Source organism: Microtus ochrogaster, unplaced genomic scaffold, assembly GCF_000317375.1.
Source record: "Microtus ochrogaster isolate Prairie Vole_2 unplaced genomic scaffold, MicOch1.0 UNK58, whole genome shotgun sequence".
Taxonomy (NCBI): domain Eukaryota; kingdom Metazoa; phylum Chordata; class Mammalia; order Rodentia; family Cricetidae; genus Microtus; species Microtus ochrogaster.
In genome coordinates this window covers 878,011-897,545 of record NW_004949156.1, presented here as the reverse complement: position 1 = coordinate 897,545, position 19,535 = coordinate 878,011, and the positions used below count along the sequence as shown (strand labels likewise).

Below are 19,535 nucleotides of genomic sequence, written 5' to 3'. Positions count from 1 at the left end.
AAAGAGAGACCTTGTCTCAGAAATGGTGGAAAATGCCTGAATTATGATTCTGGCCTTCATGCTCAAATGAGCACAAGAGAAGACATTGAGCATATATATATATATATATATATATATATATATATATATATATATGCATTTAATAGGGGAATTTGGACAAATATACTTTATGCTCATATAACTATGAAACAGATTTTCCACATCTTCCAATGCCCATAGAATGAAACCTCACCCATAAGTGATGGAATATTATTAGGATGATATGATTTTATAATTCTTATATGTAGCAAGAAATTTTTGGAACAGTATATTTGCGATTTCCTATTCTAATTATTTTTATGATGAACCTGTCAATAAAATTGACATTCTAAAGTAGGTATATAAGGATCTGATTATGCCAGAGGACTTTCTTGTTAGCAGCACTTTGTATCTATGATTTAAGAGATACACTTTTTTCCTGCTAAGTGTATCTTTGCTAACTAACTGCACATTCAAATACCACTATTATAGACAAAGGGTTCTGCTGATCTTCCTTTTTGCAGCCATAGACATGTATCGAATACTACTATGATTCATGTTTTAACTTTTCTCTCCCAGTCTATGGATACCTCACCAGCAAGAATAGGGTTTGTAATAGATACTGGAAGTAACCAATCTCTATACCCTTGGTACTTCTCGTAAGTACACATTGGCAAGCACTTACCGTGCTGTACTACAAAGCATGAAGGATTTCTCTTAGCGTGACCAGACTTCCAGGGACAATTAAGGAATAATAACAGTATTAAGGCACTGTCAGATAAGGGTTGGAAGAACATCACTCCTTGATCCCTGCCTTGTTGCTTGGGAGTGAAAATTATGAGAAGCTTGTTCCCTAGCCTCCGAGTTCCCTCTGTAATGTTGAACAACCATGGCAAACAACAATAGCCTCCATAATAATTGACTCTTACAGTTTCTTTCCTTTCCCAAGCTCGATTCCACTCCCCTACAGGTAATTCTTTTGATCACCTTACAAATGAACACATTTTTCTCAAACTATCATTCCAAAGTTTGTTTCTTGAGAAACACAGCCCAAATTGTTACTACTATACTCATTAAAGAAATTAAGCTGGTTGCATGACGATTTAGTGGGTAAAGGCACATCCTTCCAAGCCTGATGATTAAAGTTCAAATCCCAGAACTTACATGGTAGAGTCAATCTTATTGAAAAATTATCATTGTCCCTTTATTATGTCTCAGCTTTACATCTTTCCAATAATGGCTTTAACTCCTATTTTATTGTCTTCATTCATACTCATAATTGCTATCTCATGCAATATATGTCTTGTGAGATTGGTTTCTTTGGTTCTAAGTTAATTTGTAAGACTACACTTTAAAAAATAATTTCTATGGTTTTGTTACACTAATTTAATTTATATTAACCGTAATTTTTTGTGCAAAACTCACTCAAAATCAGGCTTGCTAGTAGAATGTCAAGATATGATATAAATTCCATAGACTAAAATGTATGGTGAACTTTCCTGTGGTGTTAAAGTCATTGATAAATTATTTTCTCCAATATTTTCAAATTAATTTCAGGTTACAAAGACTCATTTACTATACCTTTTGCCTGTTTTAAATAGAATAATTGACAAAGTAATATAAAAATATTTTATATAAATTAATGCTATTTTAGATGTATTTTAAAGTTTAGAATCACATTAAAGTCTATAAGCTAATAAGCACAAATAGTGTATTATTATTACTAATTAAATGCAATCTATGAATATTAGAAAAACAGAAGAAACAGTAAACATATGAGAATTCATTTTGCAGAGCAGGAATTATAGAGTGAGTGTTGCTTTTACAAAAGGACTCATAAGACTTTAGAGAACTAGTCAGTTTGTCAAATATATTCAAAATATTATTTGACTTGTAATTGTTACCAGATACACAGTCAACAGAAATGCAAGCTTATTTATATTTACCAAAAGACTCATACTTTTCTATCCTCTTAAACCAATAAATACAAATTTGTATTTATGTCTATCTATCTGTCTATCTATCTATCTATCTATCTATCTATCTATCTATCTATCTATCTATCTACGTTCTATCCATTACCTATCTTTCTATGATGATGTAGTATATATGGAGGAGTGAGAGATTTGGAACTATTTGCAATAATATGGAAAGATTGCAAAAATATAATTACTGAGGGGTACAAAAGTTAGTTACAATTGAGTAGATACTGAAATGCTGTTTTATTAAATGTAAGATGAAAAGTCAGAAAAGAATAGAAGATTATGGGACTCAGGCTAGTGGTTGCTCTTGTTGGATTGGTAGTTACTAGAATACATATGAAGGGCTCTGACAAGTTTCTGATAATATCCTCTTTCTAGATTTGCGTGGCATTTACACAGGTGTACTCAGTTTGTGACAGTTTGCCAATTCAGATGTTTATGCTAAATAAAGTTTTCATTATACATTGAAATGAACATATTATTTAATTTAATATATATAATGTATGTGTTTTTCCAAAAATGGTGCAATATAGATTGGTTTGCTGAGCTTACAACACTGTTTAGGGATTAGATGTCTGCAGATAATGTTCAGTGGCACAAAAACTTGCCTATCATACTGGAGCTCTTAGCCTGGTCCTCAGTACTACAAAAGGAGAATGTTTAAAAAATACTTACCATACAGTGAACTAGATTAAAATCTCCATAAGAAACTAGAACATGAATAGTAGTCAGTTGTTCACCTATTGGGTAAAAAAGCTGGGCACTGCAGTAATCGCCAGGGAAGACCTTGCACAACCGTATGCAGAAAATTTTAGAAGCATTACAAATATTTCATCTTTTCAAGAGATGAAAGAAAGAAGGCATCAAATGTGATCCCTCATGTTCCCATCTCTACCCACCCCCCAGTCCACCCATGAAATCACTTTTGTTTCCCTTTCCCAGGGAGATCAAAGCACTCCCCATTGCATCCTCCTTACCTACCCTCTCTTGGTCTATGGATTATAGCATGGTTAACCTTTATTTGAAAGCTATTGTCCACCATGTTTTAGAGGGGGGAATACTGAAAGAGACCACTGGAAAGGGAGGAGCACTTGGGATGAGGTAGAAACCTGATAAATGGGAAACTCCCAGGTATCTACAATGAAGACCTCAGCTAAGATCCCAAGCAATAGGGGAATACATAGACAGAAAGGGCTCTCTCCTGTGACCAGGCAAGACTTCCAGTGGAGGGATGGAGATACCAACCCACCCACATAACCTTTAGTCTTTCCTGCCTATGGGATGAACTGGGGTAAGGGTGGCAGAGAGATGGTGTGAGTGGCCAGTCAACTACTGTCCCAGCCTGAGACCCATGACATAAGAGTCAGCACTCCCCCGACAGTGCCTGGAGCACGAGGACTCAGAGGCTGGATGGTCCAGAGACCTATTATAGAGTCGAACACAACTGGAGAAAAAGTGTCAAGGGAATTATGCCTAATGATATTCTGCTATGCTCATAGATTGGCGCCTAGCCCAGTTGTCGCCAGCGAAGCTTCTTCCAGTTACTAATGGAAACATGCAGAGACCCACAGCCAACCATTAGGCCATAGTCAGGTAATCCTGCTGAAGAAAGGAAGGAAGGATTGTAGGAGCTATAGGGGTCAAGAATATAACAAGAAAAAACACACAGAATCAGTTGAACTGCTCTCATAGTGCCTCACAGAGAGTGAACCAATGACCAGGGAACCTGGGTTTAGTGATCTAGGTCCTCTGCATATATGTTACAGTTGTATAACTTGGTCTTCTGGTGGGACTCCTAACAGTGGGAGTGGGGGCTGTTTCTGACTTGCCTCCTGACTTTTGGGACCTTATTCCTCACACTGGGTTTTCTTTCTCAGTATTAATATGAGGGGAGGTGCTTAATCTTACTATAACTTGATATACTCTGTCTTGCTTATATCCATGGGAGGTCTGACCTTTTCAGAATAGAAATGGAGGTGGGGGAGGGACTGGGAGGAGAGAGGGGAGGTGAAACTGAAATAGGATGTAAAATGAATAGATAGATAAATAAATAACAAAAATTTTTTAAAAAGGAAATATGGCATTAAATTTAAAGCTCATCGAAGTGAAGCTGCTATCCTGGAAATGGTTCAGTGTGGGAGTTGGACAGCATGCAGACATAGTAATTGTCCATAATGGGCCGCACTTCAAATTACAGAATTTTATTACACTTGCAACCCTTTCCCCACGAGATTGATTGATCAAAGATGTATTATGGCAATGCACTTGGTCACTAGAGCCCATACTGTTAGATTTACATTTACACCAGCTTCCACTGACATGCGAGAGTGAAATAATAATAAAATATATGCACATAAACCCAGGCAATCTGTGCATGTTTGTAATTGAAAATCAACCCAGATATCCACTTTTTTTTTTCTCGTAGAGGTCCATTGCAGAAAGCTTTTCAACTGATTTACACAGTAAAGAGATGCTGGCTAATGAAGGAAAGTAAATAACCAAAGCTACGACATAAGATGACAGACTGGGACACAGCATGTGTGCTGATTTACAGGTCTCTAGAAGTGTCAAATTGGAAACCCAGTAATCATGTTAAGGATCACAATATTGCAGAAAAAGTAACAGTTCAGTTGATTAAGTACGAACCAATTCTTCAGTTCAAGTTTTTAAAAGAGCCATGTTTGATTATCAATATACATTCTTGACTAAAATAAATTCCTACATCTTTCCCAGGGAGGGCTGTTATTTTTTTTTAAAAGAAATGATTGCTATTTTGAACATCCACTGCTATTGAACAAAGAATAGCAATTTCAACACTGATGTCATAGACTTGAGAATTAGGACTTAGTGCTATTGAATTTTAGAAAGTAACCTCCTTGATTTTCGGTGTGTCCTGGACTACAGCTCTAGTTTTGTAACAAAGTGGCAAATTGTAATTGGAAAAATTAATTTCCTAGGCATACTTTACCTTTCTTAAATACAGAAGTAAAGCAATTAACAGCCAACTAGGCACAAAGTTATTGTGATGGCCAAACTCAACAATAGACATAAGCATAAAGGACCTCGTTAAGCAAGGCGATGCCACTTTTCTACACGGGGAAGACTAAACAAAAGATTTGTCTTTAGCATACATCCAGGATCTGCTAGGAGTACAGACTGTGGATCTTAATGATCCCACAGAGTGTCCAAGTATTCCAAGTAGAAAATGCCAAGCAGCAACACTTACACTGTAGGGAAATTGGAGTTCACTTGAGCAAGGAAAGAGAACAGATATGCTCCACTGTGAGGAGCTAGAAAGAAAAATCATCCCAGCTACAATCAAAACAATGAACTCCGAACTATCTTTTTGTGATGAGGAAAACCTGGGTACTCCCAGACTGTCGCCTGAGGTAATAAAACAACGAAATTCTTAGTACTGTACCCTTGTACTAAGATAGATACAGCTATACCAAGAGTAATGTTTGATCTTCTGAAACTTAACAGCAACCAAAGCAAAGTAAAACTGATATCAACCAAAATTACAGATGATGTTTATTGTATATCCCTCTGGCTTCCAAGGAGGAATCCAATGTGATTCTGTGGAAGATTCATCAATATGTAAGCTATACAAAATTAAGTCTCCACACACATTCGTGAAGAAGAGGAAGAGGCAATAACCGCAGAGCCGGTGTGAAAGTGACTTCATTGTTTTTAGGACGAAGAAAGGAGGGATGTGGTTGCAGTCAAAATCAAGTGCAACATGACCATGCTATAACATGTTTGAAACTAAAGAGAAGGAAATCAGTGGGGCATGATGAAGTCCTAGCCTATTATCAACTAGAATATCTTTTTCTCCCCTTTGTCTCCAAAAAATCAGCATGGCAGCGACAACTGTGCATTTAAATCCACAGAAGATAGAAACAAAATAAATGCTTGAATTAAAAATGTTCAGAATATCAACCAAACATTTAACATTTGTTTGGGACATGGAAGTGATCATTAATTTACTGTTATTATTTTTCTTTATGTGGAACGCTTCAATAATTTGCCTGTCATCCTTGCGCAGGGGCCATGTTAATCTTCTCTGTATCGTTCCAATTTTAGGATACGTGCTGCTGAATCGAGCACTAATTTACTGTTACTTGTATACTAAGTATATTGCAACATAGAGGTAATAGCAAAAAAATAAGTAGTCTACAGAGTTGAAAGAAATAATGGTTATAATTTATTTTCAGTATCTTGTCCTTAACTTGCTCTCAATTATAGGGCTGAAGATGGGCAATTATCTACTTATGTAATATTTCTCCAGGCTTCTTAAATGTGAGTGATGAAACAAAGAGCGAGCAGATTGCTGATGCCCCGGGGCTCTTTCCAGCTGTAACAAGCTGGGACATGCATGTCTCTTGATGCTTCTGTCAGAGATGGAGGCTTGTGAAGAATTTAGTGTGCAAACAGCACGTCAAGAGCCATATTATCCATCTCCCTAGATAGTCATTATTCATGTTTCACCTTGGTAATCCTCTGGTCATATCCCCAGTCATGCTGAAAGTCAGATAAAATAAGCTTGAGCCAACCTTAAAAACTGTTGTCCTTTTCTGGATTGATTATTTTTTCTCTGTGTATCTTGATAGACGCATACACCACATGGTATGTTTTATTCATCAAACCTCATCATACTTAGCTGTATGCTAAACAAAAGCTGGCATAGACAATAGAAATGTCATTGAATCATGAGTTCTAGATAAAGAAATATATGCTGCATTTAAGGTAAGATGAATTTCTATCACAGAATTATTTTGGAGCGTATCAGAAAATAGCGGGGATGTGGGTAGACAAAGAGAAAAGTGATAAAAACAGGCTCTGGATTCTAAATGATGGGTTCCTGAATATTCACTGCAATGCTTTCAGTTTTCTTTTCCTTTTGAAACATTTCAAAGTATTAGATTGCTAAGTAAAACGTTCCTCCACAGCAAAACAGCATACTACTTAACCAGCTGTAGAATGTGCCAACACTTCTTTCCAGTGCTGAAAAAAAAAAACCACCTTCAGAAAGTGGAAGTTTAAAAGATTTTCAACAGAATTTATAAAAATAAAATGGCAAGGGGTTTTGTTTGTAATTATACCCTACATTCATGGCATGAGTTAGACATGGCCTACAGGCTGGTCTCTTCATTTTCCAATCAACAGGTTAGAAAAGAATGCGTAGTAATTTTAAAAGTTTGGTAAACAGTCCTATCGAGAAGGCGATGAGTAAATCTTCTAATGAAGGTTTATTGTCCTATTTGGCTTATCAGTCATCTGAAAATTCTCATTATAAAAGATGATTTTAAAAACGGGGAGACTTCATCTTCCTAGACATGGACGGAGTGGGGAGGACCTTGGACTTTCCACAGGGCAGGGAACCCTGACTGCTCTTTGGACTGGAGAGGGAGGGGGAGAGAAGTAGGGGGAGGGGAAAAGGGGTGGGAGGAGGGGGGAGGGAAATGGGAGGCTGGGAGGAGGCAGAAACTTTTTTTTCCTTTTCTCAATAAAAAAAAACCACAAAAAAACAAAAAAAATAACAAAACGGGGAGACTTTTAGTTTACATGAAAAGCCTGAATTTGAGGGAACAAATGATTTATAAATACTTGAAAATGTTAATTACTTCCTCCCTAGCTTGACATTGTTAGGAGGGTCTGGGAGTCTTTAACAGGCATGGCCTAAACTTTGGATAATTGAAGATCAGCCCTGCAAAAGGGTTTGCAGATCCTTTTTCCACTGACTTTTTCTTTGTAACCATGAGTCGATGAGTGCATTTGCTTCCATGTGCTTGCTGCCATGGTGTGGTCCACTAGACACAAAGAAACCTACCCACTCGTGGGCATGAGCTGCCAAAAGACAGCTTTTCACTGTCTAAGAAGCTTTTCTCCAGAATTGATTGCAGTGGCAGCAAGCTGATATATAGAATAACTAAAATATTGCACTTTACTATCCTAGGCCACATGCAAGTCACAGAAAGGAAACTATCGAGTTTTGTTATAAACAGTGTCTTGTTATATAATCCATCTGTCCCATAACCCAGCGATTGCCTAATTAGGTGTCAACTACAGCAAATAAAATGCTAACAGCATGAAAAAAGGTATAGAGAGAGTTCATTAGAGCCGAGTTAAAGAGTCCCATTACAGCTCCAGCACCACAGATTTATTAACACGCCAAACACATGCAATGTATATAACAACAGCTATCCATCATTGTAAATTTGTCCAAAGTTTATGCAGTCATTGGAATATAGTTTTTCTTGCCTAGCACACGTATAATTTTATTTCTACACCCTACTCCCAAACTTTTTTAATGAAGAAACAAAGACCAATGATAACATAAAAGTGATGTGGACACACTATTGATGTTATGTGAACACTTCACAGATTCCTCATTCAAGTAAAGCAACAAAAATAAAGGAAATAAAATTCACTGAGCACAAACTATCACTAAAATATAAAATCATATATATGGGTTCTTCCTCTGCTCTTTCTGTTCAGATTGGCAGGCCTCTCTGTCTCACGCCTGGATGCATCCATTCTTATACTCTCTTTTCTTTTTTAAATGTAATTAACACTTTTCATTTATTTCACATACTGACCAAAGTCTTTCTTCCCCATCTCCTCCCATCCTCTCCCCTCACCTCCCATCTACCCCCTCTATGATATCGTCTGTTCTACTTCTTGATGGCAGTTATTCAATTTCAAGCCCTTCTCTATCTTTAGTCTCAGTCTAGAACACATTGACTTCTATTGTGTAAAAGAAAATGAAATCAACCTCCCCTATTGTTTTTCTTTATCCCTTCGCCCACCTGGTAAATCATGTCTTTCTCTTTCACAAAACAGTGCTGCTTAAAAGATGGCTTGGATCACAGCAGCATTTTTTATACTTGTATGTTTGATGCCATTATGCAATCTCAGGCTTTCCCCTTGAATTTCTAAATCAGGCTTGCCATTTTAAGCAAGAGTCCTTGGGGGATTTAATATTCATGCTGAAGTTTGAGAAGCACTAGTCTCCACCCACAATTTACATAGTCATATCTCAGGTGATATTTTCAACCCAATACAAATTGATTTTTTTGGCACTGAAATTACTTTTGCAGATGATAGTAGCAACCTTCCAGCTGCCGTAGCATCGGAGCCTGAAGAGTGTGTATTTATTTTCACAAAGTGCCCTTTATTATGCATCATTACTGACAAAAGCTTCTTAAGTCTTCTTTATTGAGAACAGAGCTGTGCCTTAATTTTGTTCTAACACTTTGGTCACTTCTCAGATTGTTCTGTCCACCTCTTGAATATAGCTATTCATTAGGGGTCTCTCTTTAATTTCCCCTTCATTTATGTATTCTCCCTGGCGAATTCATTTACATATATTGTGTCATCTATGGTGAGATCACTCAAAACTCTTTATTAAACAATCACATGAGGTACCTAGAGCCAAATGCCTATCAAATCACTTTGAAAGTGTCACCACTTCTAAAATCTACATACTGTCTATCTTCCCCCTTGCTTTGTCTAACTACTGACACATCTGTTCCTCTATCTAGTCATTTAAGGGAAAATGTATAAACCATCCTCAAGATTCCACTTACCTCCTGCCTTTTAACCAAGAATATGCCAACTCATACAACATTTCAACCTCTAATTGCTCTCCTAACCTCTCTATCATCTGACTCCCGTTTTCTTGTGCTGCTTTAATTAAAAGCCCCCTGATGCTTTCTCTAATTGTTAGACCATAAGCTTCTGTACACATTTGAATTACCTGGGGTACTTTAAAAAAATACCAGTGTCTGGGACCTAGTCTCAAAGGTTCTGAATTAATTGTGTTGGGGTGGAATCAAGGCAACAGCATTTTTAAAAGCTCCCTATAGCGATTCTACTATGTAGCCAAAATGCAAATTATTAAACTAATACTAGCCTTTTGTACTTTCTATCTATCTTCATTGCTTTGGCCAAAAAAGCCTTTTGAAAATAAAAATTAAATTCTGCATGCCATCATGTCTAAAATCCGATTCATTTTATGCCCCGAGCATTTTAGGTATAATTACAATGGCACACTGGCTTACACGACCTTTGAAAAAGTAGACTTTATTTACATCTTGTAGTTTCTTAGCTTCTGATGCATGATGTAAAGCCCATCCTAAATGACTTAGACACATAGGATACTTTAGCATTTTTATGTGACCTACACACTTCACCCATGCCTGTTTTCTGTTTATTCAGAAATTTGCCCACTTTTTCAGATGACACAGTCTGCTCCAACATTACTACCCATAGTCATTAGTCTTCCTGACCATTCCCTTTGACTAAAGCCAAGGTCAATACTGCTCTACCATTTGAGTTTCTCAGGCATTTTCTTTTTGTTTGCTTACCTTACGTATGAACACACTGATTATCCTCTTTAATAGATGTTTAAACAACTATTTTGGTTTAATAGTTGTTTAATAGTTTAATGTCTTTTTTACATATTAAAAAATGATGGGCAGTACATTCATGTACTTTGGAGAAATTATAAGAATGGCAGATAGAGAGTTTTAAAATGTGTAAAAAGGACAGATACCATGTGTAAATCACCAAGAAGCTGTTACTATAAAAGCAAAAAAAAGTCCTCAAAGACATATATAACACTTAAAAAGGTTACATATGTGTAATCAGTGCCATGAAAATAAAATATACATTCAATTAATTTGTAAAAACAGGTCTTCTTTATTAAGGGGACATAAAGTAATGGAAGTCTAGCCCAATTCTTCAGATTCTCCTCTACAGAAACAAAATACTGGGTTTAATGTAAAGCTCAATCAACTGTGGTTCATTAGTGCATATATACGAATAACTCTGTTATTTAAGGCAAAGACAGTTATCATCCATTATAAAATATATTTTGGTTTAAAGCATTAAATGGAAGGTTAAAACGTAAAGCATATCAAAGTCTGGAAAAGATATTTGTAGGCTCCATTTTCAGTTTTTTAAAATATTTTGTTTATCAAAACTTTAGCAATTTGTGAACTTTGACAGTAAGTATACTGTGTGAAATGTAGGGAGTACAAGCATAATTCTATGTCAGTTCTAATGATGTCAAATAGTGATAACAATAACAAAAAGAGTATAATTTCAACAGTGCAAATAACTTTTGAATTTTAATAAAGCTTGCAAAGTAGCATTGTGACTTCTAAATAAAGCATTTGAATTTATAGACAACAAAACAAAAATATGTTTTATGGATTGTACAGTTAACTTGGGTAAATCATAGCTGTACATTCTGAAAAGAAAGACCCTTGAGAGAGGCACCGTGGTGAAACATATGGCTAAGAAATATACAAAATGAGGTCTAATTGCCTTAAATTTAAAAGAAAATACTTCCAAAGCAGAATTCCCATAGTGAACACGATAAATGTAGCAAGACATAATCTATAGGAAAAGTGCTTTTTGAATTTCAAACTGAGAGCAAATATAAAGAACTGACTCTAGCTGTTTTCCTTAAAATGAGATGTGGAATAACATAATTCTGCAATTGTAGCAAGCAAATAATTCTCTTGGAAACAGAAAGCAGTTGTGTATTAATCTAAGCAAAAAATGCACAAAACACTAACAAAACTTGGTATCAAACAGGAGAATATATTTTTCTATGTTCTTAGACAAAAAAAGCAATTGGAACATCTGACAATTATTTGTCTTTATATTTATCTGTTGTGTGTATTCATGTCTTTGTTCAATTAAATCTATTAATTCATCACAAATTTGCATTAATAACATGTTTCTGAGATGTATTTAGAATGTGTTAATATCAACAAATAAGTAATAAATTTCTATAATAGCCTTTACTTATTCCTTAAGTAAATATTTTTAAGTAAATAATTTATTTCCATACTTATTTGTATTGGAATCCCTTTCTTATGCTCTGCCTTCAATATAAAGTCTACTTAAATGCATCACTGATGAGAATAAAAATCTAAAAGTTGATTTTTTTAGTTTCCTGGGGTCTTTTGGGTGAGGGTAAAGATGTGGGTCTTCTTTCTCAGGGCAATGGAAATGACAGGAAGTGATAGTATTTAATTCAAAGATTAGTCATGATACTGCTAACTGGAGAGGAGACAGGGGGAGTGAGGCAAGAAAAGAAAGGGAGAATTTCAGAAGAAGGTATCCGGTAAGACATCCAGGCGTAGCCTGATGGTGAGTGATAAAAAGAAAGAATTTATGCACAACATTTCAGAGGATGGAAAGCTTGCGGCAGTGCCAAACTCTGGAGAACGTCTAGCATTCATTGCTGGGTGTATGGTCGGTACAACGTCTTCAAAGGATCTAAGTCCCAACTTTGCCATCTTTACCTCCTGATGCATTAGTTTGTTTTCTATTGCTGCAACAAAAACTGTGATGACCAAAAGCAACCTGGGGAGAGAAGGGCTTATTAAAGCTGACAGCGGCAGTCTGTCATAAAGAGAAGCCAAGGTAGGAACTGAAGTAGAGATCATGGAAGAATACTGTTTAGTGTCTTGATACCCATGGTTACCTCACCTTGCTTTTATTTACAACTTGGTTCCCAGGAATGGCACAGCCCACAAAAAGCTGTTCCCTCTCACATCAGCTCTCAATCATCAAAAATGCCAGACAGACTTGCCTACAGACCAGTATGATTGCGGTTCCTCGTACGAGGTTCCTGCTTCCCAGATGAACTTAGCTTAACAAGGCAGACAATCCCTTTTCGGGAAGGAGGTGTAACTGATCGACTGGGACCATTGCTTTTAAGGAAGGAATTCACATGTCGCTGTTGCCCTTCTAGAAAACAAGCTGCATGTAATATCGCCAAAATATTTGCTGATAGACTCTGTATTAGGAACTTCCATGCCTGACTCTTTTAAAAGATCCATTTTAATTCATTTGTAGAGAAATAAGAAAACTTATCCAGTCTCTTTCAGAAGTTGAAAAGGTTTCTGTTGGAAACAGAATGAACCCATCATTTCTCTTGAATATTAGGTTATGGTTTTCCCCAAGAAAGCAATTGATGAAGACATTTTGGCATATGACATTGACTATTTTTTGAAGAAAGAAGGATCAAATGTAAAATGTCAAATGAGAAATTCAAGAAAGGCTCTCTATTTTTCCTGCATTTATGACAAAGCATGACCTGGACCCTCAAGTAAGACAGCTGTGGATCTTGCATGGTCATCAATACTTCAATGACAAGTGAAAACATGAACCAAAAAAGATGAGATGTCATGAAATTAACAGACATGCTTAGAGTGTTCTTTGTGGACGTTAAAAAGGAAAATCCAACTGACCCTGGAAGAAACATTGGCTATGGGACCAAACCCTTGAAAGAACATGGAACAAGGAACAGGAACGTTATGCAAATTATTAGGGAGCCAGGGTAGTAGAATGTTAATTTGGAATTATAGGAGGGGAAAGTTTTACCATTAAAATTATGTTTTTACAAAACACACAGTAAAACAAAAAGTTTTCAGAAGTGATTGAGTTCATTGGCTATCAAGGTCAGAACATGGATTTGTACCAAGTGAAAGGACTTACTTATGACTTGTAATTAGTGCCAATAGGAGATTCCTGCTTATGACAAGCATCTCATTCTGTTAGTAGAACCAAACGGATTCTAATGAGAATGATAGTAATGATCCATTTCTTCTCAGTTTGAAAAACCATTATACTATCTCTGAAAGGTACAGATAGATTTTATGTGAAGAAATAGAAAGTATATGCTAACTCACACCTTTACCTGTGAACTCAATTATGGATTCTTTTAATTTGAGCACAGTTGAAAGAAAAATGTTTTCCTTAACTATCGGTGTTCATGCACATAATGTTATGCCTTTTCATTATAGGCATTAGAAAGATGGACAGAGCTAAGTAAGTTCAGTTGCTTCTCACAAAACACATTCGAAGTGAACCTGCTGCTGCCAGTTGCAAGGGTGTCACTGACCTTTCAATCTCAATGCTTTATTTTTTGTCCATCCTTTTATTTTTTTCTCTCTATTAAATCTCAATATCTTGCTGCTTAATAAGCTAGCTGTTATTTGGAACCTAATGAAAGGATTTCTCCCCTCAGTCCAAAGCCTCCTAAATAGGCTGTTCATTATTCTGTTCACTTTGAACATTAAAAATGCTGACAGCGCTAATGCAAGAGGTCCACGAAAACCTCCGCTCAGGCCAGTGTCGTCCTAATTGCTTTCCAGCCTACCGCGCTGCGGAGTACCTCTTCTATTCGTCCGACTTCTCTCCAGCTTACAAGGGAAAACTTCTGAGTTGTGAAAACTAACCAACAATAAAATGGCATGCTATCCAAACTAAACCGACCCACCCACCAAACAACCAACCCAAAACCTACCAGCTTCAAAATGACCTTAGACTCATCAGGTACCTCTTGCTAATTGTTTGATTGGAGAAAATTACCTACAAGTTACCACGGATTCTCAGAGTTTTAGTTCACAATTTAATAACCACAATGGAGCTAAGAATACAGGAGGTTAACCCAGCACCTCCTCCATAATTCCAAAGTAATTAGAAGAAAAGAAATTTCTGTGGAAGCAAACAGTGTGGTAGGGAAAGATTCAGAAGAAAGACACAGAAGTAAATATATTCATGAAAGTTGCATTAAATTGTGTTCGAATTTGTACATTCCTGGTGATAGACACAAAATTAAGTCTTTCATTTGTAATTATTTGCAAATATTCCTTTATTAATAGCATTCCTAAACTAGATGCATATATTTCAAGAGTCTGAAAAACAGAAACAATAAATTAAATGTTTACTCACCACTTTTCAAATTTCTAAGTACCATTTCACAAAGTACTTGCTTTGTTCTTACCCAAAACTTTCTCAAGCATCTGAAACTCCCATTTCTTCTTTGAAATGGTTTTGACGGTAATATTTTGTCTTTCCATTTGTGTAGATATGCCAAACCCAGAGAGTGATTACTTTTAGGTAAATTAGTAAAATCTAATTGCTGGTTGTGCAAATTTGAGGACTGGATACTGGATCTATGACAATACTACTGCCTGATATGAACATTATCAATGAGGTTCTTTCTGAAATGATTTACAACATGAGGCTTTTTTTTTTTTTGAAAATCACTAAATAAGAAGAGGAAGTAATGTAAGTCTGGGGGAAGAATATAGGAGGAATTCAAAATCTGTAAGAGTTATTTTATCTTTGATTATATCCAGAAAATCAAATCTTAACTGGTGTAAACCACAAAGAATAACAACTCATTAGTAATTATAACAAGTGAGGATAAAATATTAGAGTTCAGAAAACCTTGATCAATGGTAACTTAGTGATACTCAATGTCAAGTCATATTTGCCTATAGATCAAGAAATTGTTTTTAAATCACATTATTCTATGTTTTTCTAAGGTTCCTAAAGTTTATTTATGATATTCCCTAAATGTTTTCTCAGAATATAGTAACATTTAAGTCTACTTATAATAACCATCAGTTAATTAGTTTCTAAATTAATCTGAGGACATGATGTAGGAATTTACATCTGTTTAAAGATGCTTTCCTCTTTTATGTATCCCCTCCCATCTAAAAGTTATTAAGGCAGCGTCTGCTGCTATGGAAACACTCAATTTGGCACCATCTGTATTTAAAATTCAATTGCTGAAAAACTTCAGCTAATCTCCGGCTTTTAATTGGCAGACCATCCCAGGATGCTTTACAAATCTTTTTTTTTTTCTTTTTAAAGCCAAACCATAAAGTATATCACACTGTAAAACATTATGCAGCTAACAATGCAAGGTTCACCCCATTACCTTAAAAATCACACTTGTGAAGTAACAAAAAATCAGGCTTTCTGATAATTACTTGGCATATATTTATGGCCCAATATTTATTGCCAAGTTATTTTTTTTCTGCCAAATGGATTTTACATTTCCCCCTCTCACTCTTTAAAAGCGACTTATGTATTAGCAAGACACTGAAAAAGAAACCTCTATGGAAATCTTTAGGGAAACGTGCAGTTCAAAATGGTGAATACACAGGTTAAGAATACATATTCCAGAGTCAGTCAAACAGAGATCACATATTAAATGTAACTTCCGCCTGTCATTTAGCTTAACCTTTCTACATCCCATTTCCCTCATCCTTAAAGATCTACCATGAGGATGCAAAGGATGTGTTTTGTGCAGTATGCATTGATCACATACACTTATAAAGATATTTGAAAATCTGTCTGTCCACACGGTATTGAAAAATAATTTTCTGGAATGCCAGCTGCCTGTGTATATCAAATATTGTTAAAATTCATAAGCTAGGGAGTTTAAAAACTATAATTATTTGAAATATTCTTAGTAAATAAATTGAATAGCTTGTTATTGTCGAAGGATACAGTGTTAAGTAAGAAAATGCCAAAAAATAAGTAAGGATGCAGAGCTATATATTTAATCCTGTTATTTTCATGTGATAGAGGTGTAAACATTCTTTAATATAATAAAAATCAATGACCAGAGCTGCACAATACAGCAGGCTTGCTCTACTCCCATTGCCATCTTACTTAGCAACCAGGTTTCTTCCACAATCCTTCATAATTCCAGCTACATGACTTACTGTTCCCAGTTTACACAAATTTTCAAACACTCATGCTGCTCACAAATAATTTTATTAGTATGTAGATTATTCTAATGTATTCATGGTCTCTCTTTCGGTGACAAGTGATTGTAACATATTGGATTTGTTAACAATTTTCTATATTCTTTTCCCATGGATACTGATCAAAATCTCTTTTACAATTTTATTTTTAAAAAAAATTTATAAATGCATAAATTTTACGAGAACTAATAAGAATTTTTATGGCATATATGTGAAAAGATGACTTATTACCTTTATTTCTCCCTGCACCTTTGCTTAAGTTTCCCATTGCATGCAAAATTTAATGTCATCTTCTGGTTAACACAAGCTAACACGAAGTCCGCCTATCATTTGGAGACATTAAAACGAGAGTATGTAGTTCACCACTTGAAATTTAATGACGCAGAACATTTCTCCCCCAGACAGGAAAGGGTATAAGGAAGCATGCTCCTGTGTTGTGGGGGTCCATTCCCCATCTCTGACTTCCTAGACTTCTCACTTATTTGCCAGAAGCTACTTGATTTTTTTGTTTATTGATATTTTGTTTCTTCTTCTCAACTTTGTGTCCATTTTTTATAACGCACCAACCTTGGGTTTGAGACAAAGCATCACATGGAGTAGGGTGACCTTGAACTTCCTATGTAGCTGAGGACGATCTTAAAGTTGTGAGCCTTTTGCTTCAACCTCCTAAGTGTTGGAATTGCAAGATGGCTCCATCACACCCAGTTTTCTTGTGATGCTTGGACAACTGAGCTGTGTCCCCAGAGCCTTCTTTTCTTTTCTGCACCCCAGTCACGAGGTAAATGGCTGTTCCCTGCCATACACTCCTTTCCTGCCTGAAGAGTTATACATAGCTCCAGCTTCAAATTGCATCCGTTTTTTATCCCTATTATTTTTATTTGGAGTAGAGGTAGAAGGACAATTAAAAATATCTGATTTAACTTAGTATTATCATTGTTAGGATGCAATTGTGGTTTTTGGGGTCTAACTGAAAAATGTTGTTTCTCCTTGCAGTAAGATCAAGGTTCAGCTTTTCTTTGCCTTTGGTATGTAATTGGTAGACAATTGACTCAAACTAATCTAAACTGGTTTTGTGCTCAGCACTGACCTAGGTTTTGAGAAATTTATTATGAGACAAACAGACACAATTTCTTGTCGAAATTCGGCCAACTCTCTATTGTCTTTGCACTTCTTTTTGCTGTTTTTGTTGCTTGTACCTCATTTCTGCTTTATATTCATATTTTCAGCATGCTCATAAAGTTCTATCTTGTCAATTCCTTTCAAAAGTGATTCACTTATGTATGTTCTTTACCTTCGCCTAAGTAGTTATTATTGGATGAAGCAATGATCAATGAATAAATGGATGAATGTGTAGAGAACTGAATGAATAAAAAATACATCATAAACGTAGTGTTTATACTTTCCTTATATTGCACATATACGATGTATGATACTGTGATGTTTTAATTGTCATACCTACCAATTCCTACTAAAACAGCATGCACACTCTTAAGTACATAATGAAATTTTGGTTTAAAATAAGAAATTGATATTCAACAAAATATATCTGTACTGAGTAGTTGTATAAACCCACTAGTCTATAGGGTTGAATTCTAAATTGCAATCTAAGTCCTACATTTATGATGTAGACACATTATACAATCTCTACATAAGAACTAATTTAAGGTAGACCTATGATAAATCACTATGAAACTTATGATATATATTTCTAGAATAAGTTACACATAAAGAAGTAAATTATACCATTTTATGAACATAAAATACTATGAGTACATTTAAATAAATAATTCTCTAGTGTCTCTTTAAGATTTTAGTACCTAGTGATATAAACTGTCCATAGTTGGTTTGGTTGCTTTTAGTCTTAAAATCATGAAAAACTCATTACTTACATAATGAAGTATCAGGCAATTGATCGTAATATTTTTAATGGCCACAACATCTTATTGGCTGTTGTGAATTGGTATGTGTTTTGTTTACCCTAGAAACAACAAGTTACTTAGCCATAAACTGTGCATGTGCGTGCATGTGTGCGTGTGTGTGTGTCTGTGTGTATGTGTATGATGAAATTTTACTTTCGTTTTTCATTTTAAATTATGAAGATAGCGAGTTGAGCTTTTCAATTTTTCTTATTTATTAAAGCAATCTTATTTTACATATTAATCCCTGCTCCCTCTCCTTCCTGTCATCCCACTCCTCCCATCTTCTCCCCAGGCCAACCCCTGTCCACTCCTCAGAGAGTACGAGGTCTCCCATGGGGAGTTTTTCAAATTTAAGAGTTCTCTATCATTAAAGTCAGAAAAAACATGAAAACTAAACTAAAGGCCATATCAAATGGTCAAGCAAGTCACATTCTGCAAGGACAGTTTATGTGACCATATCACTCCAAGATGTTTTCCAATCCATTCTATCAAAACAAGACTCCCTGACTTGTAGGACTGAAAGCTCCCCTGCCATGTTAGAGTCAGAGTCTCTTTATTTTGGTTTCCATTTTTTTGTTTTTGTGTTTGAAACAAGGCATCTTATGAATCTTCTTATGCTTATTCTTCCTAATGGTAACTAAAAACATGGGCATGTTAGTGGTAACTTGTGGTCTACATTAGATACCATCTCCTTCGTAAGACTATCCATTAAATTGGTATTTATGGCAAATATGTTATGTTCAGAGCATTACGCTAGAATTACAATAATTCAAATGTGTTAACAGCTTGAAGTTTATGATTCAGTTAAGGACATGCAAGCAGTACATGAAGAGACACAATAATTATTGGAAATCTTAACCTCTGGCATTGCTAGTTATCAAATGTGGCACATAAGAAATAAGGAATGAAGCCGGGCGGTGGTGGCGCACGCCTTTAATCCCAGCACTCGGGAGGCAGAGGTAGGCGGATCTCTGTGAGTTCGAGACCAGCCTGGTCTACAGAGCTAGTTCCAGGACAGGCTCCAA

General features: G+C 35.8%; 1 protein-coding gene and 1 non-coding gene across 2 annotated transcripts in view; both read right to left on the bottom strand.

The window, feature by feature from the left end:
• The window catches only part of Dmd (dystrophin), a 1,456,297-nt gene that overhangs the window by 574,960 nt on the left and 861,802 nt on the right, over positions 1–19,535 (bottom strand). The window lies entirely within an intron of this gene.
• Positions 6,001–6,107, bottom strand: LOC113455532. Its single transcript, XR_003376608.1, has one exon. It is a non-coding gene; the product is annotated as a U6 spliceosomal RNA (small nuclear RNA).